This window comes from Chenopodium album, chromosome 23 (assembly GCF_948465745.1).
Source record: "Chenopodium album chromosome 23, dcCheAlbu1.1, whole genome shotgun sequence".
NCBI lineage: Eukaryota > Viridiplantae > Streptophyta > Magnoliopsida > Caryophyllales > Amaranthaceae > Chenopodium > Chenopodium album.
The window spans coordinates 13,617,938-13,631,390 of NC_137856.1; the positions used below are offsets into that span (position 1 = coordinate 13,617,938).

Here is a 13,453-nt window from a genome sequence, read left to right on the forward strand (position 1 = left end):
CGAAATATGTAAATAATCCGGTTTTTAAGATAAGATAAGTGGATAATAAATCTTATCCAAAATAATGATTAGTTTTCAAAATGCTTTTGGCGCCAAAATTCAAATATTATTTTGGCTCCAAATAATAAATTTACTAAAATACCCTTTTTATAAAATACTTCTTAACTAATTAATTAGAAAATACGTATGAAAATACGGGGGTATTACATTTCACGCCCCTACATTTGAAATATTTTACCCCCTCCGTCCCATTATAATACTTGGAACGTTGGGGTGGACACGTTGACACGTAGTTTAAGAAAACTATAAGTGAGTTTATTTGAAATATTTGTTTATTGTATAAAAGTCTATATGTTAAAAGGTGTAATTACGCTTTGAACTAGATTTGAACCCGTAACCTCCAACAAATGAAGGTCATACAAATACCATCTCAACCAAATTAGATTAATGTTTTAAATTCACATAATTAATATCATACTCAGCTCCTTTCATATTTTAAGTAAATTGATGGTCATATATATGTCTTATTTATTTTTCACGAGATTAGAAGATAAATATATAATGAGGTACAAAAAAATCAGTAACACCCAAGGCAACGCCCAAACCGCACACTAGCTATAAAAACAGTCGAACATAATAATTAAATTAAAGAAGTACAAAGTAGTAATTTGGGTATCGCCCGAGCTACACAATAGTTTTTATATTAAAAGAAAACAACAAGTAGGGTGGGAGTGGGGGTAGGTGAGGAGAGAGAAAATGTGGGAAATTTTTTTTTTTTTAATTAGTGGTCCCATTCCATGTTTAGTAATGTGTCAAGTATTATGGTATGGACGAAAGTGAAAACTATGTCAAGTATTATGGGACGGATGAAGTATCAACTTTGGGGGAGAAGAACTGGAATAAGTTGGCAAAATTTGGAAATATTACTTGTCCTCATAAACAGTCATGTGAAAGGTTTATATGTAAGGCCAACGGTTTGTTTTTCGAAACAATAGGTCTGTATAGTTTTTTTTTTTTTTTTTTGAAACAAAAAGTTTGTATATTTTTTATTCTATTTTTTCATTGTCTAAAGTTTTTTTTTTAAAAAAGTTTATTTTCAATGTACAATATTTTATCCCCATTACATATATTCCAATATATTAACATCGTGGTTCTTAGTTTAAATTTAATATTATTTTTTCTCAATTTGTTTACAAAATATTTTTTTTTTGTTAGATGATTTTTGTTTCCTTATTTTCGAAAATCTTGGTAAATATTGTAATTTTTATAAGTTTTTATTTTAATAAAAGTTATGGGTTTCTTTTTTAAACTTGTACTATAACTTTGTTTTTTTTTTTTAAAGGAGTTTTTTTTAATACATAGTATTGTTTTGGTTAAATTTTGAATTTGGTCCGCAAACTATTTTTTTTTTTTTGGATTTAGATAATTTAATTTAATTTTTAAAATTGTTTTTTTTTTGTTTTAGGTTATAGTTTTTACATTTTTATTTATATTAATTGTGATTTTTTTGTAAGATCTTATCCTAACTTTTAAAGTTGTTAAATTTCATGTTTGCCTTTGCTTTTTTTTTTTTTCCTTTTTTTTTGATTTTCTATCATTTTTTTTCTTTTTTTTTTTTGATACTTAGGCCCTGTTCTGTTCACCTTAAAAAAATAATATTAAGTAAAAATAATTTCACTTCAGTAAAAATAAGTTTAGTTCAGTAAAAATAATTTCAGTTCAGTAAAAATAAGTTCAGTTCAGTAAAATTCAGTTTTCTTAAAGAAGAATTATAATTGAAAATCAGTAAAAATAATTTCAGTTCAGTAAAAATAATTTCAGTTCAGTAAAATTAAGTTCAGTTCAGTAAAAATAAGTTCAGTTCAGTAAAAATAATTTCAATTCAGCAAAATTAAGGTGAATCAAACAGGGCCTTAGTTTGATTTTTTCTTATATTAGTTTTTTTTACCTATTCAAACAACAAACGAAAGCATAACTGATTTTATTGTAGTAAAAATAAAAATTACATTAAAAGCGCGAAATATTCCACTTTGTAAGGAGGGGTGCCATACGTACTGGCTCTTGATAGACCTGTCAAACGGGTCCTTCGGGTCGGGTCAAAAGGTTATCGGTTCGGGTTTCGGGTTGATTTCGGGTCGACTAATAATCGGGTCGGGTCGGGTATCGGGTCAACACTTCGGGTCGAGTTCGGTTCGAGTCAAGTTTGGGTTGGGTCAGTTCGGGTTAGGTCAATTGTCGGGTCAGGTTAATTCGAGTCGGGTCAATTTTCAGGTCCAATTTTCGGGTCAACTTTGGGTGATGCATTGGGTTACACATTACAAATAAATAAATAAAAAAATTAAGTCAATCTGATTGCGGTTTTTTTCTATTTCGGTTTGCTAAGGTCAAGTCTTTAGCTTAAATAGATTCTGGTCATTTCAAGTATAAGATAATTTTTGTTCGGGTCACTTTGGGTTTCGAGTCTATTTGGGTCAATTAATTCAAGTTAAAGGTAGGGTCAACTTCGGGTCGGGTGAAATTCGGGTCTCGGGTCAACTTCAGGTCGGGTCATTTCGGGTCACGGGTCAACTTTGGGTCGGGTCATTGGTCGAATCTAAATCTATCGCAAGTGTATGGATCAATTATAGTAAATATAGGGTGAGCAAGGCATCGTATCCACAAGGAGGTCTACTCAATTACCAAATTAAGAAACTAAAATATTATTTAGACGACGAAAATATGAGAAAAGTACTACTAAAACTATAAACGATATGACTAGAGTTGCAAACAAATATGAGAAATAGTTCTAGGTTTCGGGTTTCACCAATTACTCTCTATAATGAAATTAAACTAATTGCAGGGTTGAACATATATAATGTAGCAATGATCGAATTACCAATAGTATGTAATATCCTCTCCCAAGGTAGAAAACGTATATTTAAATCAACATTATGTCTACTTCCGTGATCACAACAATTGAAATAAACTCATTAAGAATAGGAATTCAATAAGACCACCCCAAGTGTATAACTATTCCTAATTAAAATCATACTACTTGACGTTTGATAATCCCATGAACTAGTATTGAAAGTCCACTTCCGCTAATAAATCAACACCTTAAACATACAATCAATTGGCCAGATTAAAAGTATGAATTAAAACAAGATTATCAAATTGCATCATATAAATCAAACCCAAACAATATAATTCAACTCATAGATAAATTGTAAAAGACTACATCCCTAACCTAGAACAAAGAGAATTAGCTACACATGGAGATTAAGAGAACATAACTAATTGATGAAGATTCAATATTAGACATATTAAAACAACCAAATTTCAATCAATTGCATAAAATTAAGGGAAGAAAGAACACTGCTCCAAGCTCAGTCTGTAATACCCCGTATCTTTATACGTATTTTATTTAAAATATGTATTTTATAAAGTATTTAAATAATTTTAATATTTTAATTACGGCATTTTATTTAATATTTTTTATAAAAGGAAATTTATTTAATTTCTTTATTTATAAAAGTTGGGGTTTTATTTTAAGAAAGTTTAATTTTAACAAGTTTTATTAGGGAAGGGATTAGGAAAAACTAAAAGAGGAAAGTTTAGGGAGAGAGGGATTTGGTTGAGAAGGGGTATAAATATTTCACTTATGAGGCAAATCAACTTTGCCCAGAGTGGAGAAAAACCCAAGGTAAACTTTTCTCTCTCTCCTCCTTATTTTTCTTTCTTTTTCTTTTCCCCCTTTCCCTTTATTTTTTTGGCTGCCCTGTTTTTCCGCCCCCCACCACCGTTGCCAGCCACCGGCAGCAGGTGGCTGCCTTCTCTTTCCCCCATTTTCGAGTGTATAAAAAAAACTTAATTTTATTATTTTAATTTAATCTATGCTTAAATCTAAGTGTATATTATGAGTTTTGGGATTTGATTTTGATGTTTGATTATAATAATTATGTCAATTAATTTTCAGATTTGATTTTAATTAAAAAGCCCCAATTTTTGAAACCCTAGGTTCTTGATTTATGAATTATTGAAGGGTTATGATGTATATTGGTTTAGATCTTTGTTTTAAGTGTTTTAAGGCTTAATTACAGCAAGTTTTAATTAAAATAAAGTGCTGGAATTTTATGTAGAACACTTAATATTATGTTTCTTGAAGGAATTTTAATTACCCTTTAATTGGGACTTAATTATGGTGTTTTAAATATAATTTCAGCTTAATTTAATTAAATTATGAGGAGTTTTAAAATAGTTTATATTGCTGAAAATTTGTTTAGAGTGGATTTTAATACTCTATTATGATTTTAATGTGTAGGAGACTTCGAAGTAAGCAATTTCTACTAGTCGTGGCGATTTTAAGATCATACTTAAGGTACGTTCACGTACTTAGCATATTTTGGTGATGTAGTATCATGCTAGGCTTGATTTAATTAATCCTAAATAGTATCATGCTAAGATTTATGATTGAAAATTTTGGATTATTGATATTGATGATTAAATTAGAAAGCATGATTTATTTGAGATGGATTAATGGTTGGAAAATTAATGTTTGGCATGTTGTGTTTGAACCACACTTTTATTTATGGTATGATAGGATGCATGATTAATTAAAGTACATGTTTAATTATGTTTGGAATATTAAAAAGGATTTTTATTATGGTTCAAATAATTTTTATTGATGCTTTAAGCATGAGGAAGGAGCTATATAAGTGTATATGTACACAAAAAATAAATTGTATGTTGGTGCCTTTGTGCACTTAAGGTGTTTTTAACACCGAGGGATAGGATTTTTAGCGCTTTATGCGTTTAAGGTGTCTTTGACACTGAGGTAGAATTAAAAAGGGTTCAACATTAAATAATATGTGGTCACTAATTATTCAAGAATTACATTGGTATGTTTGGTTGATTGAATAATTATTGTTGATTGATTTATTATGCTTGGAGAGTCATCACCAAGTCCAATAACATGTAAATAACGTAAAGTGGAAGAGATTACACACCAAAACTCTTGGAACGTATATACCTTGAGTATGAACAATGGGGGGAGTTATGAGATTTTACATGTAACTATAACTTCTAATGGAGTACAGGCCGCTGTACATTCCTTTTTATTTATTATTATGCACAGGAATTCCGCCACCTTTAAGTGTTTTGTCGCTGGCACGGTTAGCTCCTGTGTCAGTTAACCTCAATTTATTTGGGGGAGGTATAGTTGGAAACCCGTTCGATGCGTAATCAACGCTAAATGAATTATTTAGTGTCTAGTTAAAGTGTCTTGTTGATTGTTGTGTGTGCTTGTAAACAGGTGCATTGAGGTAAGTGTGTGTTGATAGGTGAAAACATGTTAGTGTGTTTAATTACGCATATGTACTCAGCTTTGCTGATTGTGTGTGTGTTTGTGTGTTTGGCCATATCTTTATCTTGGCCCTATGATGACCCATTTTTTAATGGAGAGTAATGGGGACAAGTAGAGATAAACTTTTCAGGTATTGAAGCATATTCATGACGGGGCATGAGTGAAGAGTGAATCATGCTAGTTTCCATTAGTGTACGATGTGTTTTATGCTTTATTTATTTATGAAATTTTCTGTGTGGACTAATGCAAAGGTTTGGTTTTGGAACGGTTTTGAATAAGGGCCTTTAATGGTTCCAAGTTGTAGTTGATTTTATTTGACTTTGTTTGTTTTGGTTTTAAACTTTACTTTCGTTTGGTTGACTTTTGAGTTGACTTGCTTAAACGGTTTTTAATTTTAAGTCTTCCGCTGTGTATCTTTGATAGTTGCCTTAGCCGTTTTCACGGTGGCGGTAATGTATTAGATATTCCTAAATCGTATTTTAAAGAGTAAAGTGGGTATTTAAAGGAAAGGAATTTCTAGGGTGTTACACAGTCATAGCGCTCGCGAGGTATTGTTGTTCATCTACCCCTGCGTGTTGCTGCTGTTCGTCTCCTCTGCTATTCCGTGTCTCCCCTGCTGCGTTGCTGCGTCTCCGTCTCCGTGTCTGTCTATCTGCTGCTGCCTCTACTTCCCCTTTAAGTACAGTAGGTCAATTGAGGGTTTCCTTTTGTGGTTTTCCTCTAATGCTGCCACTTCCACTATTTACTCAGTAGTGGGTTTTTGTTTTTCCTCCCTTTTTTCACCACTTGAAACTTAGGAGTTAATGGGTTTCAAACTTTTAACCCATTATTACTTCAAGATGTGTGCTGCTCGTGTACAAATTTTTAGCTACACCCCTATGTAGGTAGCTCTGCCTACACCCCCTTCTATCATAATGACGTCATCTTATAATCTTCGGATTCTGATTCACGTATAAAATGTTCATTTTTATGTATAAAAATGTTCATTTTTATATATATAAATGTTCAATTTTATACCATTAAATGTTCAATTTTGTAACATTAAATGTTCAATCTTTTTAATATGACGTCTATATACTTATTTTTTTCATTTTTATTTTTAGATAGTTTTTCATTGTTTCTTAAACATAAACTAAAACTCTTTTAACTTTTCAAATGTCCACATGCTTAAGTATAAAAACAATAAAAAAAAGTGAAAATCTTAAACTTCAAAAATATACATATCATACATATGTGCGCCTTACAAAAAGATTATTGTCCTTCAATCTATACATTTGGTATATATATAAAATGTACATAGACGAATCATCATCCTTGTCATACAGTCGCACCCCTCTCACTCTTATGATGCTTATGCGTGTTCCTTTAATTTATACATATTTTTTCTCAATATATACATAATCATCTTCAACTTTTTTTTTTTTTTTTTATTTTATTTCATTATCCCGTGTAATAAGTTTTCAAAATATTGTATAGAAAAATGTTAGTAACAATCAAAGTACACTATAAACAAAACAGGATAATTAAATAAACATTTACAACCCTTCAAAAAAAAAAATAAACATTTACAAAAAGAAATTTGAACACATTCCCAGAAATGAACATAGTTCAATATGAGAATGAACAAGTATTATAATCTATATGAACATCTTTCAACATAAATATGAACATATATCAAAAGTCCAATGAACATCTACAATACGAGAATGAACAATTATAAAATTTAATTAAGCATTTTTAATACAATAACAAACAAGTATTAAAAATTGCAACAAATATACTACCTCCGGTCCAAGTTAGTTGCAACTTTGGAATATTTTATATCTCACAAATAATACCCCAAAGTTGCAACTAACTTGGACCGGAGGTAGTATCTCTTTTATATGAGAATGAACAAGTATAAACTAAATGAATATGCTTAGATATAAAAAAATTAATATTGTATTAGATTGCAAATGAACGTTTTTTCAAGATGAGAATGAACATGTAATGCATAAAAAATGAACGTGTATCAAATTTAAATGAACATATGTTAATATGAAAATGATCATAAATGAACATAAATTCCATCTAAAATGATGAAATTTATGATAAATTTAAATTTACTAGCCAAAATTTGTCATATAACAATTTTAACTTTTAAGTGACAAATAAGCAATATTAAATGATAATTGATTGTTCAATATCATAAATCAAATTGATAATTTTTCTTTAAATTTAGTTATTATAATTTGAAATTTTTTTTGGCAATTATAATTTGAATAATAATCCTTCTACAATTGAACATAAAGTCTCATCTAAAATGAACATTTATGATAGATAAAAATTACTAGCCAAAATTCACCGAATAACAATTTTAATTAAATTATGTCATAATTATGGAAAATTCTTATTAAATAATTAAATAATTATTATAAGAATAACTTCCATTAAAACTATGAGAAATCACAAACTCTAATTGAAAATTTCTTATTAGATCTGTGAAGAATTCTAATGATAATCTATTCATACGTGAATGAACATGTACTTATAAATAAATGAACAATTACCAAAATGAAAATGAACATTTTAAAAAAATCTACTACGAACTGAATTTACATTTCTTTAATCCTACAAAATTGATCAAATTGTCCATTATATTAGGGCAATTGAACTGTATTTTTATGTCTAGTAGTTTTATAAGCTAATAAGTAATGACACACTCCATTAGTTCAATCAACTTAAAATATATAAGACCAAACATCATTCTACCATAATCATAATAAAATTTTTAGAATCATGAACTACGAGTACTAAAATTTCATATTATTAAAGAATAAGGCAAATAAAAAGTTAGGCTTATAACATTTTTTTCCAAAAAATTATAAGAAACGTGGACTACTATTATCTAGAGAAAATAATTGAAAAACAAGTAAAAAAAAAGTTAGGGTTTGCAATTTTTTCCTTCAAAAAATAAAAAAATTAACTTACAATTTGATTTTCGACCTTTCTTTTAATTAAATTTCCTTCGATTTTGTGACTTCATCTTTTAAATCTAATATTTTAATTGAGATCTAAGCGAATTTTGATTTTTTTTTTCAAGAGGCATTTGAGAGAATTTGGTAGTTTAGGAGAGAGAGAGAGAGAGGGTGGAGTGAAGAGTGAGAAAATGGGTAAAATTTGAAGGAGACAAAAAATGTAGTACTAATATTTCTTGTTTTAGCATTTATATGAGGAGGAACTATAGACCCATACCAGGTATTGGACACCCATGCCCCATACCCAAATAAACTAATATTATTTGTAAAAAAGAAAAAGGAGAATTAAAAAGGTTGGGTAAATGAAAAAGAAGGTGGGTAAAAAAAATAGAGGTGAGGAGAGAGAAGTTACTTTCCCTCGTTTTTGCTTCAATTACGCGCGAAATCAAGCTCCGGCGGCGGCGAGAAGCGGCGAGAAAGATAGGTTTTGGCGAGAAAGATAGGGTTGAATTAGTGTCAAAATTGTCGGGGTGAAGCAGGAAGAATTGATCCAGAAAAAGCAGGTTTGTTTGACATTATGAGCTTGAGTTAATAAAATTTTGTTAAAAGTTGAAAGTTAGGGTTTGTTTATGATAATGTTGGATTTTTGTTGTGCAGGAAGTAATTGTAAATGGAAGTGAATGAAGGAGATGGTAATGGTGGAAGTGTCGAGGAAGTTGATTTGTTGGATCTTGAAGTTAATGAGGTATTAATTAATTGTATTAGATAGTTAATGAACTGTTGAAGGTATCATTTAAGAGGTTGTTTGTTTTACTAATATTAGACAGAAAGTAGTTAATGTTGTATTGATTGTAATGATTTATAGTTTATGATAGTTAGAAAGTAGTAAATGTTTTGGATCTATAATTTAGGATTTAAGTAGTAAATGCTTAATTGACTTGTTTTAGATCGATTAGTGATTAGTGTGGCTTAAACTACTAACATATTTCTGAATTAGGTGGTGTTGGCTTAATTGAGGTATATAAATGAATTTTTGTTATTGAAACACCATTAATCGACTTTTTGACTTTATGAAAGAAAAGGACTTGCATGTTGAATAAATAAAGGTTATTATGTACTGATGTACTGAATTAATGGTGAAGCATGTAAGTGTTGTTGTATTTATTTGGAGTTTTAAGCAGTGGTTTAACTGTTTGAATTTTGTACCAGTGATTTTGCTTGTGTGAATATATGTTTTTAATGCATGTATTATCCTTGTATTATGGTGTTAGTACTCAGAAAATTATGTTGAATATAATACATTTTGGGCAAAGTTTGATACCACACCATGGTTTAGGGTGTGTAAATAAGTTTGGTATATGATTGTTACAGGTTGGTGTGATGGACACCCCATTGAATGATGTGTTGGAGGGTGATGTTTTTGGAGATGGTTTTGTGGATGGTCCAAATGCAGCAACACCGGTTCGCTGTGTTGTTGAGAGTGATGAAGGGGTTTATGAAGAATTGCTGGAACATCCTCAAGTGGGTATGGTGTTTGGTAATTGGGAGGATGCTGATAAATTTTTTAGGAAATATGGGAAACAACGGGGATTTGGAGTATTCAAAGCTGTTGGCAATTTCAAGACAGAGAATGGGAAAACAGACTATAGTCAGAGGAGGAGCTACATTTGGCGGTGTGAATGTGCTGGTAAGCCTGACTTGCGTAGAAGAGTAAATGGGAAAAGGGTGTATGGTGGTGGCTTATCCTTGGATTTAAATAGGAGGAAGACAAAGAAATGTGGGTGTCCTGTGGAAATGAGGGCTGTGTGTAAACCTGATGGTTTATGGGAGGTGAAGAAGGCAATCACAGAACATGAAAATCATAATCCAACTCCCAGAAAGTCTAGATATATTTCAATGTACCGGCAGGAAGAAATTACAAATGCGGTTAGGAGGAGGCTTTTTAATGATTGTAGTGCTGGTACTCAGGTAACACAAGTGCATCGTAGTATGGCGAAGGAGAGGGGTGGGGTTGAGAATATGGCTGTTACGGAGAGGGACTTGAGGAATGTATTGGCTCGGGAGAAGAAGATGAAGATGTTGGCTGGTGATGCTAATGCCATGCTTGCCTATTTAGACAAGATGTGTTCAGATAATCAGAATTTTTTTTCACAAGTACAGATTAGATGACGAGGGGCGGCTAACTGATGTGATGTGGGTGGATGCGCGCAGTAGGGTAGCCTATGAAGAGTTTGGGGATGTGGTGTGCTTTGACTCGACCTATGTTACCAATGAATATGCACTGCCGTTTGCATACTTTGTGGGTGTAAACCACCACGGACATACCATTCTTTTAGGTTGTGCTCTAGTATCCCATGAGAACACAGAAACTTTTGAGTGGTTGTTTAGCAATTGGCTTCATTGCATGGGTGGGAAACAACCTGTTGGTTTCTTGACAGACCAATGTGCTGCAATGAGGAAACCTCTGAGTAGTGTGATGCCGAAATCCAGGCATAGGTGGTGTTTATGGCAGATTGTGAATAAGTTTGGTACGAAGCTTGGAAGCTACGCAAAGTACCAGGAATTTCATGATGTTTTGCTGAATGTAATTTACGACAGTTTAACCGAGGATGAGTTTGAGCTTAATTGGACATTAGCAATGGAGGCTTATGGGCTTGGATCGGATGAGTGGCTTTCAGGTGATATTTTTTACTCCCTGCAAATCCCTCTTATTTTATTTTGCGTTACTTTAAACTATGTAGAAAACAGCAAGTAGAAATGGTGATATATAATTTAAAGAAATATTATAACCTTTTAATAAAAAGAAGCAATGCAAACCCCTATGTATTTATATTATGTTTGTTATTTAACTGATCACATTGATGGTTTGAACTTGAAGTATATGGAATACATTGTGTTATGGCTGTTAGCTTGTGGGCCTCTAGTTAATGGTTAGAAGTTGAAGTTTTTAGGTTGTAATGAAATTTTTGTGTGGAATAAGTATATGGAATAAATTGTTTTAGTTCATGATTTGCATGACTGATGTTGTTTCATCTCTTTCAATACGCACTGATTTCAATAGGCACCGATTTGATGAGTTATAATTTTTGATGTACTCTGCTGTGATATATAGGTCTCTATGAGGAGAGGCATATGTGGATCCCAGCATAACATGAAACACCTGTTTTGGGCGGGGATGAAGACCACTCAGCGGTCAGAGAGCATTAATAGCTTCTTTGACAAGTACGTGAAGAGGGACACTCGTTTGTACGAGTTTGCGGAGAGGTACTGTGATGCCATGGAAAACAGGGCGAACGCCGAGAAAGAAGCCGATGCAAACAGCGCAATAAGATTGAGGCATGCCATCACTGGTTTTTCATATGAGAAAACGTTCCAGAAAGTGTACACTGATGCGAAGTTTGTTGAGATTCAGGAACAATGTACCAGGCTTATGTACTTGAGTGTTGTTTGGAAAAAGGAGGTGTCTGATAAGGTTGTTGAACATTTGGTACAAGACAGGGTCTGGTTCTTTGATAAGGAATTGATAAAGGAAATTCCTATGGATAGGAAGATAGTGTACACTGTAACTTTCAACTGTGAAACAAAGGATGCATTATGTGAGTGCAAGCTTTTTGAATGTCATGGAATCATGTGTAGGCATCAGTTTAAAGTGTTTGATGATAATGGGGTAAAAGAAGTGCCTTCAAAATATATATTGTGGCGGTGGCGTAAAGATGTGAACAGGCGTCACACACGTGTTCAGGTTGCATACCATGATCCAAGCAAAACTGAAGAAATGAAGAGGTATGATATATATACTAGACCTATTTGTGTTATATTTTCACTTATTATTTTCACTTATAGTTTTATTTTCACTTATTATTTTCACTTATGATATACTAGACCTATTTGAGTATATTTGAATTGGGATCTAACTAAGAAGATTTTTTTTCAGGTATGATAGAATAATGGTGAAGTTTGAAAATGTTTGTTTGAAGGCAGCTAGTCGGCCAGAGTATGTTCAGCTTGCATTTGAAGCAATAAGCAAGCTTGAGAAATCCTTGGATGAAGCTGTGCAATACCGACGCTGTCCAAAAGGGAACTCTTAATGCTGAATGTGAGAACACTGACATGGTATCTTGTCCGTCAGTGAATAAGGATTCTGTAGGGGACGAGCCGGGTTTGATCTTGCATTCTGATATTGGTGATTCTTTTGTGAATGAGAGCTCTGCTTTGGGCCTTGAGGATATATCCATTAACCCAGTGGAAAACACTGGAACTCCCATGATGGAGGGTTGTTTTTCCGGTAGTTTTGTGAATGAGAACAACATGTCCAAGTCAGTGCATAAGCCCTTGTCTGTTGGTGATCCAGTATCCCGGAAAAAAGCGCATAGACCCAAGGCTAAGCGTTACCTTTCATTTGCAGAGAAATGTGGTAAAAAAACAGCCTATGCTCGTACTAACACAAACAACACGTACAAACAACTTGGTAAATTTCTGATTGTTTAATTATTTTAAATTTTCACAATTCATTGATTTCATTGGAGTGTGTTATGATTGTAGGGAAATTGTGGTGGTGGGAGTGTAACTGTTCCTGTATTGAAGGGTACGAAAAAGAGAGGACGGCCAAGAAAGGCCAAACAGCAGGAGCAAGGGTCTACTGCTGCTATGGTTGTATGTCATTATTTTTTAATAATAATTTTTGGTGTTTGAATTAATAATTTTTCGTGTGTAAGAAATTATATATAGTTGTCATTGTTGGCCACCCCAATAAGCCCACCCAAATCCAAAACAATTTAAACATATGCCAAACTGTGCAGGCCCAGTTAATAAAACAAAACAGGCCTCTGCACCCATATAAAACCAACTTCAAATGTATCCAAAACAACCCCATACAACAACATGTACATCATTTCCGCACTGCAGCCACAACAGCATCCCGAGCATCGTTAAACTCACACATTAAGTCCTCATACAGCAGCCACGATCGCTCAACGTTAATATCTGGATCCTAATTTCAACCAACAACCATACACGAGTTAGGCAAAACAAAGTCGAAACTAAGCAAATGAACCATATACAATGAAGCAAATGAAGAAATGGATGCATTCACTAACCAATGTCAAGGTGGTCAACAATCTCTCAGCATTCCGCTTTATTGCAGCAAGCATATGCA

General features: G+C 32.5%; 1 pseudogene; it reads left to right on the forward strand.

Annotated features, from left to right (window-relative positions):
- Window positions 1-12,386, forward strand: part of LOC145607067 (protein FAR1-RELATED SEQUENCE 6-like) — a 35,499-nt pseudogene extending 23,113 nt beyond the window's left edge.
- Window positions 12,387-13,453: the final 1,067 nt, after the last annotated feature.